Genomic DNA, 10792 nt, shown 5'->3' on the forward strand with positions numbered 1-10792 from the left:
CTTGTGTAAAGTTTCAGCCAAATCGGATGGGAATTGCGCCCTCTAGAGGCTTTAAAAGTCAAGTTCCCAGATCTAAAACAGTTTTTGGAAGTCATAACACAACACTTCATGCAAAATTCCAGCCAAATCGGATAAGAATTGCGCCCTCTAGTGGTTCAAGAAGTCAAGATCCCAGATCTGTTAATATGACAGCTATATAAGGTTATGTAACGACTAAAACCATACTTAACACAGTTTTTTGAAGTCATAACAAAACACATCATGCAAAATTTCCGCCAAATCGGATGAGAATTGCGTCCTCTAGTGGCTCAAGAAGTCAAGATCCAAGATCGTCTTATATGGCGGCTATATCAGGTTATGGACCGATTTAAACCATACGTGTAACAGTTGTTGGATGTCATTCCCCAACGATATGTGCAAAATTTCAGTCAAATCGGACGAGAATTGCGCCCTCTAGAGGCTCAAGAAGTCAAGATCCAAGGTCGATTTATATGACAGCTATACCAGATTATGAACTGATTTGAATCATACTTAGCACAGTTGTTAAAAGCAATACCAAAACACCACGTGCAGTATTTAAGTCAAATCGGATGAGAATTCGGCCTCTAGTGGCTCAAGAAGTCAAGACCCAAGATCGGTTTATTTGGCAGCTATATCAAAACATGGACCGATTTGGCCCATTTACAATTCCAAAAGACCTTCACTGATCAGAAATATTTATTCAGAATTTCTAACGCGTAGCTTTACTCCTTCGAAAGTTAGCGTGCTTTCGACAGACAGACGGACGGACGGACATGGCTAGATCGACTTAAAATGTCATAGAGATCAAGAATATATATACTTTATGAGGTCTCAGACGAATATTTCGAGGTGTTACAAACAGAATGACTAATTTACTAATTTATCCTATAATGGAGGGTATAAATTCTCCTTCGACAAGGCGGTCACAAATCCTTCATAATTGTCGAAGAAAATATCTCTTAGAAACCAGATCTTGTCAGAAAAGTTCAGCACTTGTACAGAAATATCTGACATCCGAAATTTTGTCCACTGGTTTATTCAAATTGCCATTTGGTATAGCACTAAATAGATTTCCCTCTTCAGTAGTGACAAAATGCCAACCACAATGATAAATTGTATCGCCTTTCCTCATTGAATCGAGAACTGTGTATAGACTTGAAAGGCTACATGATAATATTTGTTTAAGTTACAAATCAAGATCTCTATTTATTACTTCATTCTGTAGATGAAAAAGATTGTAGCAATAGTTTAAGCCGTTTATGGTTTCAACTATTTCATCATTCTCACTTTGGAGCAAAGCAAGTGGAAACGCAAAAACGCCATTATTCCTTTTCAAAATTCCCAATGTCCCCTGAAAACTCCTTTTGCAATGGATTTTTCTTTATCGATTGCTTTTTTATGTTTATGACATAGCGTGTGGGCATCGCTTTTAATTACTTTCAAATCCTCAGCAATCCGATTTGATTCGATGTGGCAGTGTTCATGCTAAATCTCGATTTCCATTCATTGACAGCAAAAAAAGAAGAGAACAAAAAATGAGTGAATGAGGCGTCTGTGAGGGTCAAGTCGAACTGTGTTTACCCATCACAATCAAGTCAACTGTCTTTACCCATCATTATTTTTAATTTTTTGATAATATGACGATCGAGAGTTTATATACATTATGGGGTTTTAGAATATTATTTAAATAACAGGCTTAAAAACTCCAGATAGGTTAGTTTAGGTCTGGTAAACGTGGCGGTCTATTTCCTAATATACTCACTTAGAAAATTTTAGTCCAGACCAGGCCTTGGTGGGAATTGAACCCGGGGCAGCCTAAATACTCAAATTGGAAAATCGAAATTTTTCCTCATTGCCTTAAATTTATCTTGCCAATGATGGGTTTTAACAATCATATAAAAAACGGACCCCCCAACGTTGACGACCCACGCAAACGAAAAAAGGACCATGGTTTGCCGATCTGCACCTGGAATGTCCGCACTCTTTATAGAGAAGGTGCAGTATACGCGCTGGCGGATGTATTAGAGAAGTACAAGGCAGATATTACCGCCTTACAGGAAGTGCGATGGGCTGGGAATGGCGTCATTACAACACCAAACGGTGACGAACAATACTATAGCTGCCATAACATGAGGCATGAATTTGGCTGTGGATTTGTGGTTAGTCGGAGACTGAAACTCCTTGTCTCCAGCTTTACTCCGGTGGATGAGAGGCTACCCACAATCCGCATAAAAGCCAAATTCTTCAACATCAGCCTTATTTGTGCAAATGCCCCGACGGAAGACAAAGACGAGCAGACCAAGGATATTTTCTACGAGCGCCTAGAGAGAGAGAATATGACCGCTGCCCCGCCCATGATATTAAAACCGTTCTAGGAGATTTTAATGCGATGGTAGGGAAGGAGGACATCTTTGGTCCAACAGTCAGAAAGTTTAGCCTTCACGAGATAACGTCCAGTAATGGGTTGAGGCAGATAGATTTCGCCGCGGCAAAAAACATGGCAGTTAGTAGCACCAGATTTCAACATAAAAATATTCACAAAGCAACATGGCCGTGACCTGATCAAAGCACGAGGAACCAAATTGATCACGTTGTGATAGATGGGAGGTATTCATTCAGCGTGTTGTATGTACGATCGATCCGTGGAGCGAATATAGATTCGGATCATTATCTTGTTGCAGCAAAGGTTCGCACCCGTTTGAACATGGCGAGGAAAGTACGATCTGACACTGCACGGAAGCTGGACATTGAAAAGATGCAAATACAACAAATGGCACAGCGGCATACTCCACTCGACTGACCCAACTGCTTGATGAAAGCACTCCTTGTTCCGATGATATAATGGCGCAGTGGCAAACTATTGCCTACGCCATGGAAAATGCCACGAAATCCGTACTTGGGTACCGGAAGCCTGCTCCAAGAAACCCATGGTACGACCAAGAGTGTCAAGATGCTACTGAAGCCAAGAATGCGGCATATAGAGCAACCCTGCAATCAGTAGCAACGCGCCAGATGAATGAGAGGTATCGGAAGAAAAGGAGAGAGGAGAAACGTCTATTCCGCAGAAAGAAAAGGAAATGGAAAGACGTGAGTGTGAGCGAATTGAGATTTACAGGAGTCAGAATGAAGTCCGGAAATTCTACCAAAGAATTAAACATCAAACCGATGGCTTTGGTGCAGGCACATCCTCCTGCAGAGACAAAAAAGGAAATCTGGTAACTGACAAGCTGAGGATATGGAAAGAATATTTTACCCAACTGCTAGTGTCCGATGTTGGCGGCGAAGAGGATGCCGCAGAACCAATCCCTGATGATATATATATAGAATGTTTACATCCTAGTCAGAATGAGGTCCAGGTAGCAATGACCCGAGTAAAGAACAACAAGGCAGCAGGAGCCGACGGGTTAACCGCTGAACTATTTAAGACCGGAGGCGACACGCTGATAAGGCATATGCATCAGCTTATCTGCGCAAGCTGGCTAGAAGAACGGATACCCGATGATTGGAATCTCAGCATACTATTTCCACAAGATGGAATGTGCCAACTACAGAGGAATAAGTCTCCTCCCCATCGCATACAAGATACTCTCGAGCGTACTGTATGAAAGATTGAAAAGTAAAGTCAATGAGATAATTGGGCCCTATCAATGCGGCTTTAGACCTGGTAAATCCCCCCTAGACCAGATATTCACACTGCGCCAAATCCTGGAAAAACCCCAAGAAGGACAAATTAACACCTACCATCTCTTTGTTGACAACAAAGCCGCCTTCGATACTCCTTTACGTTCAAAGGTATCTCAAGCCATGTCTGACTCTGCAGGATGACACTTGCTGATACGAGTTCCTCTGTAAGAATAGGAAAGAATCTCTCCGAACCATTTAATACCAAACGAGGTTTCAGACAAAGAGACAGCCTATCGTGTGATCACTCTCTCTGATGTCCTTCTGGAGAAGCTTATACGAGATGCACATGTGAATAGATGTGGCACACTAATCACAAGAGAACACATGCTACTCGCCTATGCCGACGACATTGATATCATAGGTCGGTCACCGGAAGTAGTAACTGTAGCCTTTGAAAGAATCGGAAGAGAGTCAGTGAAAATGGGTCTGGCAGTAAACGGAGATAAGAGGAAATGGATGGTTTCAACTCCCAAAACGCCTTGCAAAACAGAGCAGTTAAAGAAAATGGAGAAAGTTGGGAACCACAACTTTGAGACAGTCAGTAACTTTATCTACCATCCGTACCGCCGTAAGCAAAACTAATGACACCAGTTTTGAGATTAAGCGAAGAATAATACTGGCAAACAGATGCTACTTTGGACAAAGTAGGCAGTTTAGAAATAAGGCCATCTCTTGACAGACGAAGATTACACTTTACAAGACACTGATACTACCCGTGCTGTTATATGGTTCTGAAGCATGGGTACTTGTGAAAGCAGATGAGCCAGTGCTTGGAGTATTTGAGAGAAAGATTCTTCGTAACTGGTCCATATACAGTTTGCGTTAACAGAGAATATAGGCGACGTTTGAACCACGAGCTGTATGACGACGATAGCATAGTCACACGCATCAAAATACAACGGCTGCGTTGGCTAGGTCATGTCGTCAGAATGGATGAAGAAGCTCCAGCAAAGAAGTCTTTTGAAGGCAAACACGGTGGTACACGCAAAACGGGAAGACCAAAAGCCCGTTGGAAAGATTAAGTGTTGGGAGACCCCTCGAAACTTGGTGTCAGAAATTTTAGAATGAGCGCAGAAGATTGAGGCGCTTGGAACGCTATTCTGTGTTCGGCTAGTGGAACAAATATTCTGTCATAGCCAATTAAAGTATAGTAAAGTAATATAAAAAATTATAGCCCTTTTGGATTATTATATTGATTATTATGGACCCCATCTATGGTCCATTAGCTAAATTATTTTTCCTAGAAAAAAAAACTGTCGCTTTGACCAACCTTATCTTAATTGAATCATTTGTAAACAGCCTAATTTGCGTTTAGAGCGTTGAAACCCCTGCTTTGAGGAGCTTTGAACGAAATGAAAAATGATCACACCACCCAACTTATGGTAGTGAGTTTTCCATAAAATCGGATGACTACAGGTGCACTCATGACTATGGGTAGTCACTCAAGCAAACGGACATTCGCCAGCCACCAGAAACGGCAGCACCACCAACAAACTGTGTCACTTGAACGAATGAATTTCCATGTTGATGTTTCATAATAATTTTAGGTTTTCACAAACAAAAAATCGGCGAAAGATGGAGAGTAAAAAAATGCGCAAACGCTAAATCGCAAGAAATATGCAATTTCAAGCGTTTCCAGCCAGTTTGGCGATTGCGGCAGCCAACTTGCGACTTAGTAATTTACATTGTCCACCTGCTCGTCCGTCCCGGCGGTATCGTATCAATTATGTGGAGTGGCATGAAAAAATGTCGTTCATGTTAATTACAATGTAGGCCGAATGACAGCCAATGTCCAAACATGTTTGCATTTATTTAATCATATTCATTCAAAAATTCTCCTTTATCAATTTTATTGACTGCAATTTAGGTTTTTTTTTTTGGCTTGCCTTCTTTCGACATCCATCTTAACAAGCAAGGCATTTTCGTCACTTTTTTATGCTACTGACCAACTAGGCACAGCAGCTAAGATGGAAAATAAGTAGGTAAACTAAGAATGTGCAATTTTGATTGAATGTAAAGTTAAATAACAGTCTAATTTGATAAGAATTGCATCCTCTAGGTGATCAAGAAGTCAATTGTTGGGATCTCTTGGCACACCCAGAGAAATAAGTTTGTTGATATTAGTAGGCACTGTAGGCATTTTTGTATACACCACCATAGGATAGGTGGAATATTCATTTAGTCACACCGTTTGCAATACATCGAAATATAAATTCTTGATCCTCCAAGTATATATATTCTGGATCGTCGTAACATTCTATGGCGATTTAACTATGTCCGGGTGTCTGTCCGTCCGTCTGTTCTAAACCGGCGTTAAGTTTGGCCGGGCCGAACTTTGGATACCCACCACCTCGGGTATATATGTAACCCATCTTTCGTAGAATCCGGTGAAAAATGCATGCCTTATGCCCCATAGCAGTTATATCGAAATATGTTCCGATTTGGACCAAATACTTATAAGTACAAGTCATTGTTCAACTGTCTATAACAAAATATTGGTCTTTTTAGTTGTTATATCTAAAAATAAACCATATACGACACGGATGTCGAGAAGCCTTACATAAGTCGCTGTGTCAATTTTCAGTGAAATCGGATTATAAATGCGCCTTTTATGGAGCCAAGACTTTAAACGGAGAAATCGGTCTACATGGCAGCTATATACAAATCTGGACCGATCTGGGCTAAATTGTAGAAGTACGACGAAGAGCCTAACACAACTCACTGTCCCAAATTTCGGCAAAATCGTACAATAAATACGCCTTTTATTGGCCCAAAACCTTAAATCTAGAGATCGGTCTATATGGCAGCTATATTCAAATTTGTACCGATCTGCGCCAAATTGATGAAGAATGTCAAAGGGCTCAACACAACTCACTGTCTCAAATCAGCGACATCGGACAATAAATGCGCCTTTTATGGGTCCAAAACCTTAAATCGAACGATCGGTCTATATGGCAGCTATATCCAAATATGAACCGATCTGTGCCATATTGCAGAAGTATGGCGATCTTAGTCAAATTGAAGAAGAATGTCGAAGGGCTTAACACAACTCACTGTCCCAAATTTTGGCAAAATCGGATAATAAATGTGGCATTTATGGGCCTAAGACCTTAAATTGGAGGATCGGTCTATATGGCAGCTATATCCAAATCTTTACCGATCTGAGCCAAATTGACGAAGGATATCGAAGGACCTAACGCAACTCACTGTCCCAAATTTTATTAAAATCGGATAATAAATGTGGCTTTTATGGGCCTAAGACCCTAAATCGGCGAACCGGTCTATATGGGGGCTATATGAAGATATAGTAGTCCGATATTCCCGTCTACGAACTTAACCCGCTTATAGACAAAAAAAGAATCTGTGCAAAATTTCAGCACAATATCTCTATTTTTAAAGACTGTAGAGTGATTTCAACAGACAGACGGACAGACGGACGGACATGTCTATATCGTCTTAGATTTTTACGCTGATCAAGAATATATATACTTTATAGGGTCGGAAATGGATATTTCGAGGTGTTGCAAACTGAATGACAAAATGAATATATCCCCATCCTTCGGTGGTGGGTATAATTACGGCTTGTAAGGGCTCAAGAAGTCAAATCGGGATATCTGTTTATATGGGAGCTATATCAGTTTCTTGACCGATTTTAACCTTACTTGGCACAGGTGTTTAAAATCATAACAGAACACTATATGCAAAATTTTAGCTAAATCGGACAAAAATTGCGGCTTATAAGGACTCAAGATGTCAACTCGGATGATCGGTTTATATGGGAGCTATATCAGGTTATTGACCGATTTGGACCGTACTCAAAACGGTTGTTGGAAGTCATAACAGAACTTTATATGCAAAATTTCAGTTAAATCGGACAAAAATTGGGGCTTGTAAGGCTTAAAGAAGTCAAATCGGGAGATCAGCTTACATGGTAGCTATATCTGGTTCTTGGCCGATTTTTACCGTACTTAGGAAAATTTATGAAAGTTAGAACAGAACACCTTATGCAAAATTTCAGCCAACTCGAATGCAGGGCCTGAAGATTCAAATCGGGAGATCGGTTTATATGGGAACTATATCCAAATCTGAACCGATATAGCCCATTTGCAATCCCCAACGACCTACATCGATACAAAGTATATGTTCAAAATTTCAAGCGGCTAACTCTTTGCGTTCGATTGATATCGTGATTTTGACAGACGTACTGACGGACATGGCTAGTTCGAATCAGAATGTTGAGACGATCAAGAATATATATACTTATTGGGGTCCTAGATCAATATTTCGATGTGTTACAAACGGAATGACAAGATTAGAATACCCCCATCCCATGGTGGTGGGTATAACAAACGGAATGATTAGATTAGTACACCCCATCCTATGGTGGTGGGTATAAAAGGTTGAGATATTGAGCTGATATATGGAGAAGCTTTTCGGGTCGACTCAGCCCGAACAGCGAAACAGTCGATAGGACGGCGAAAATCCTATGAAGTTATCCGGATCGTTATAGGACGAGGCTATTCTTGAAAGGATGTAAGAAGGATAGCTTTTGGTATCATGACGGGACACAAAGGACTACGAGCTCACTTATATAAATTCGGTGGGGCAAGTTATAGCATGTGTAGGGCATGTAGGGAAGATGATGAAACGTTGGAGCATTTCTTATGTCATTGACCGGCTTTCGTGGCTGAAAGACACCGGTACTTGGGTGGGAATACAATACCAGACATGAACCAACTAAGGGTAGTGGTATGGAAAAGAATCAAGGATTTTGTAAGTAGCACGGAATTCCTAACTTAAAACTTTCTTTTTCGTACAGGGTTCAGGGAATGGAAATGGAACATTCTGCTTATCCGATTTTATAGAAATTTTGCTGGTAGTGTTTTGGTAGCACTTCCAACAACTACGCTAAGTATGGTTTAGATCGGTCCATGTTTTGATATAGCTGCCATATAAACCGATCTTGGGTTTTGACTTCTTGATCCAATAGAGGGCGCAATTCTTATCCGATTTTATTGAAATTTTGCACGTAGTGTTTTGGAATCACTTCCAACAACTGTGTATGATTTAAATCGTTTCATAATCTGGGATAGCTGTCATATAAACCGTTATTGTATCTTGACTTCTTGAGCCAATAGAGCGCGCAATTCTCGTCCGATTTGGCTGAAATTTTGCATGAGATGTTTTGTTATGACTTCCAATAACTGTGCTAAGTATGGTTCATCGGTATAGAATTTGATATAGCTGCCATATAAATCGATCTGGGATCTTGACTTCTTGATCCTCTAGAGGGCGCAATTCTCATCCGATTTGGCTGAATCCGATTTGGAATCTATCTCCCGATTTTGCTTCTTGAGCCCCTACAAGGCACAAATCTTATCCGAATGAACTGAAATATTACACAATTACTTCTACAATGTTCAGCATTCATTTATGATCCGAATTGGACTATAACTTGATATAGCTCCAATGGCATAACAATTCTTATTCAATATTCTTTGTTTGTCTAAAAAGAGATACCGCACATAGAACTCGACAAATGCGATCCATGGTGGAGGGTATATAAGATTCGGCCCGGCCGAACTTATCACGCTCTAACTTGTTAGTTTTTAGAGCGCACAAGCCGATTATTGACTTAGGTGTATGTCGAAAGTGACATGGGGCGGATTAATATCCGCGCCATCTTTTCAACCTTACCTCACCTAACCTACTTCTTTTTGCCACACTCAGGTTAAGTTTTTAAATGGGCCAAATCAGACCATATTTGGATATGGCTTTCATATAGACCATCTGCAGATCCGAGGTGTTAAGCCCATAAAAACTGCATTTATTATCCGATAACCTGAAACAGTGAGTTGTTTTATGCCCTCAGCTTTATTTGCTATCCGATTTCATTAAAATTTGATATAGTAAATTGTTTTAAGCCTCCCGGCATCCGACCCAAATACCGCCATTTAGACCGATTTTCTAATTTAGGTTCTTAATCTCATAAAAAACGGATTTATTGCCTGATTTTGCTAAAAATATTTCTTGTATAAGAGTTTTCGGTACCTGAATAAAATATGATCCAGACCAGCACCAATTCAGATGTAACTATGGATACGGTTGTTGTTGTAGTAGCCACATCTTTATGTTGAGGTAGCAATCCTCATCAAGCTCCTGTATGAGCAAGCTCGTTTCGAACCAAAGGACCGATCGCCACGGGATCAAGGTGGTCATTGGTTATTTAAAAGCGCCAATAACCATGGTGGTGGGTATACAAAGTTCGGCACGGCCGAACTTAACACGATTTTACTTGTTGAAACCTATAAAGGAAATCCTTTCCAAATTTTAAACTTCCAAACGATATTTAAAGCATTAGCTGTTTTGGCAAAAATTCCGGCTTTCCCTTTTTCAGCAAACATACATATTAGGAGGGATATACACCCCGAAATATTGATATATGACCCCATAAAGAATATATATTCTTGATCGCCATGTCCGTCCGTCTGTGGAATTTGCGATAGCGGTCGAACGAATAAAGATTTCCACCGTGTTCGCTTTCAAAAGACTTCTTTGCTGAGGCTTCTTCATTCATTCTGACAACATGGCCTAGCCAACGCAACCGTTGTATTTTGATGCGTTTAAATATGCTATTGTCATCATACAGCTCGTGGATCATACAACGCCAATATTTTCCATTAACGCAATATAGTCCATATGTTTTACGAAGGATTTTTCTTTCAAACACTCCAAGTATTACCTCATCTACTTTAGCAAGTACCCATTCTTCGAAGCCATACAACAGTATGGACAGTATCAGTGTATTATAGGATAATTTTCGACCATCGAGATGTGGCTTTGCTCCTCATCTGCTTCCTCAATCCAAAGTAGCATCTTTTAGCCAATATTATCCTTTGTTTTATTTCAAAACAAGTGTCATTAGTTCGTGTCGAGGTAGATAATGTTGCCGACTATCTCAAAGTTTAAGTTCCCAACTTTCTAAATTTTATTTATCTGCTCGTTTTTACTAGGCTTTGTGCGAGTTGATATCATCCCCTTTGCCTTATCTTCATTTACTGCCAAATCCATTTTCTTTGATTCGCTT

The sequence above is a fragment of the Stomoxys calcitrans genome, chromosome 5, assembly GCF_963082655.1.
Source record: "Stomoxys calcitrans chromosome 5, idStoCalc2.1, whole genome shotgun sequence".
Taxonomy (NCBI): Eukaryota; Metazoa; Arthropoda; class Insecta; order Diptera; family Muscidae; genus Stomoxys; species Stomoxys calcitrans.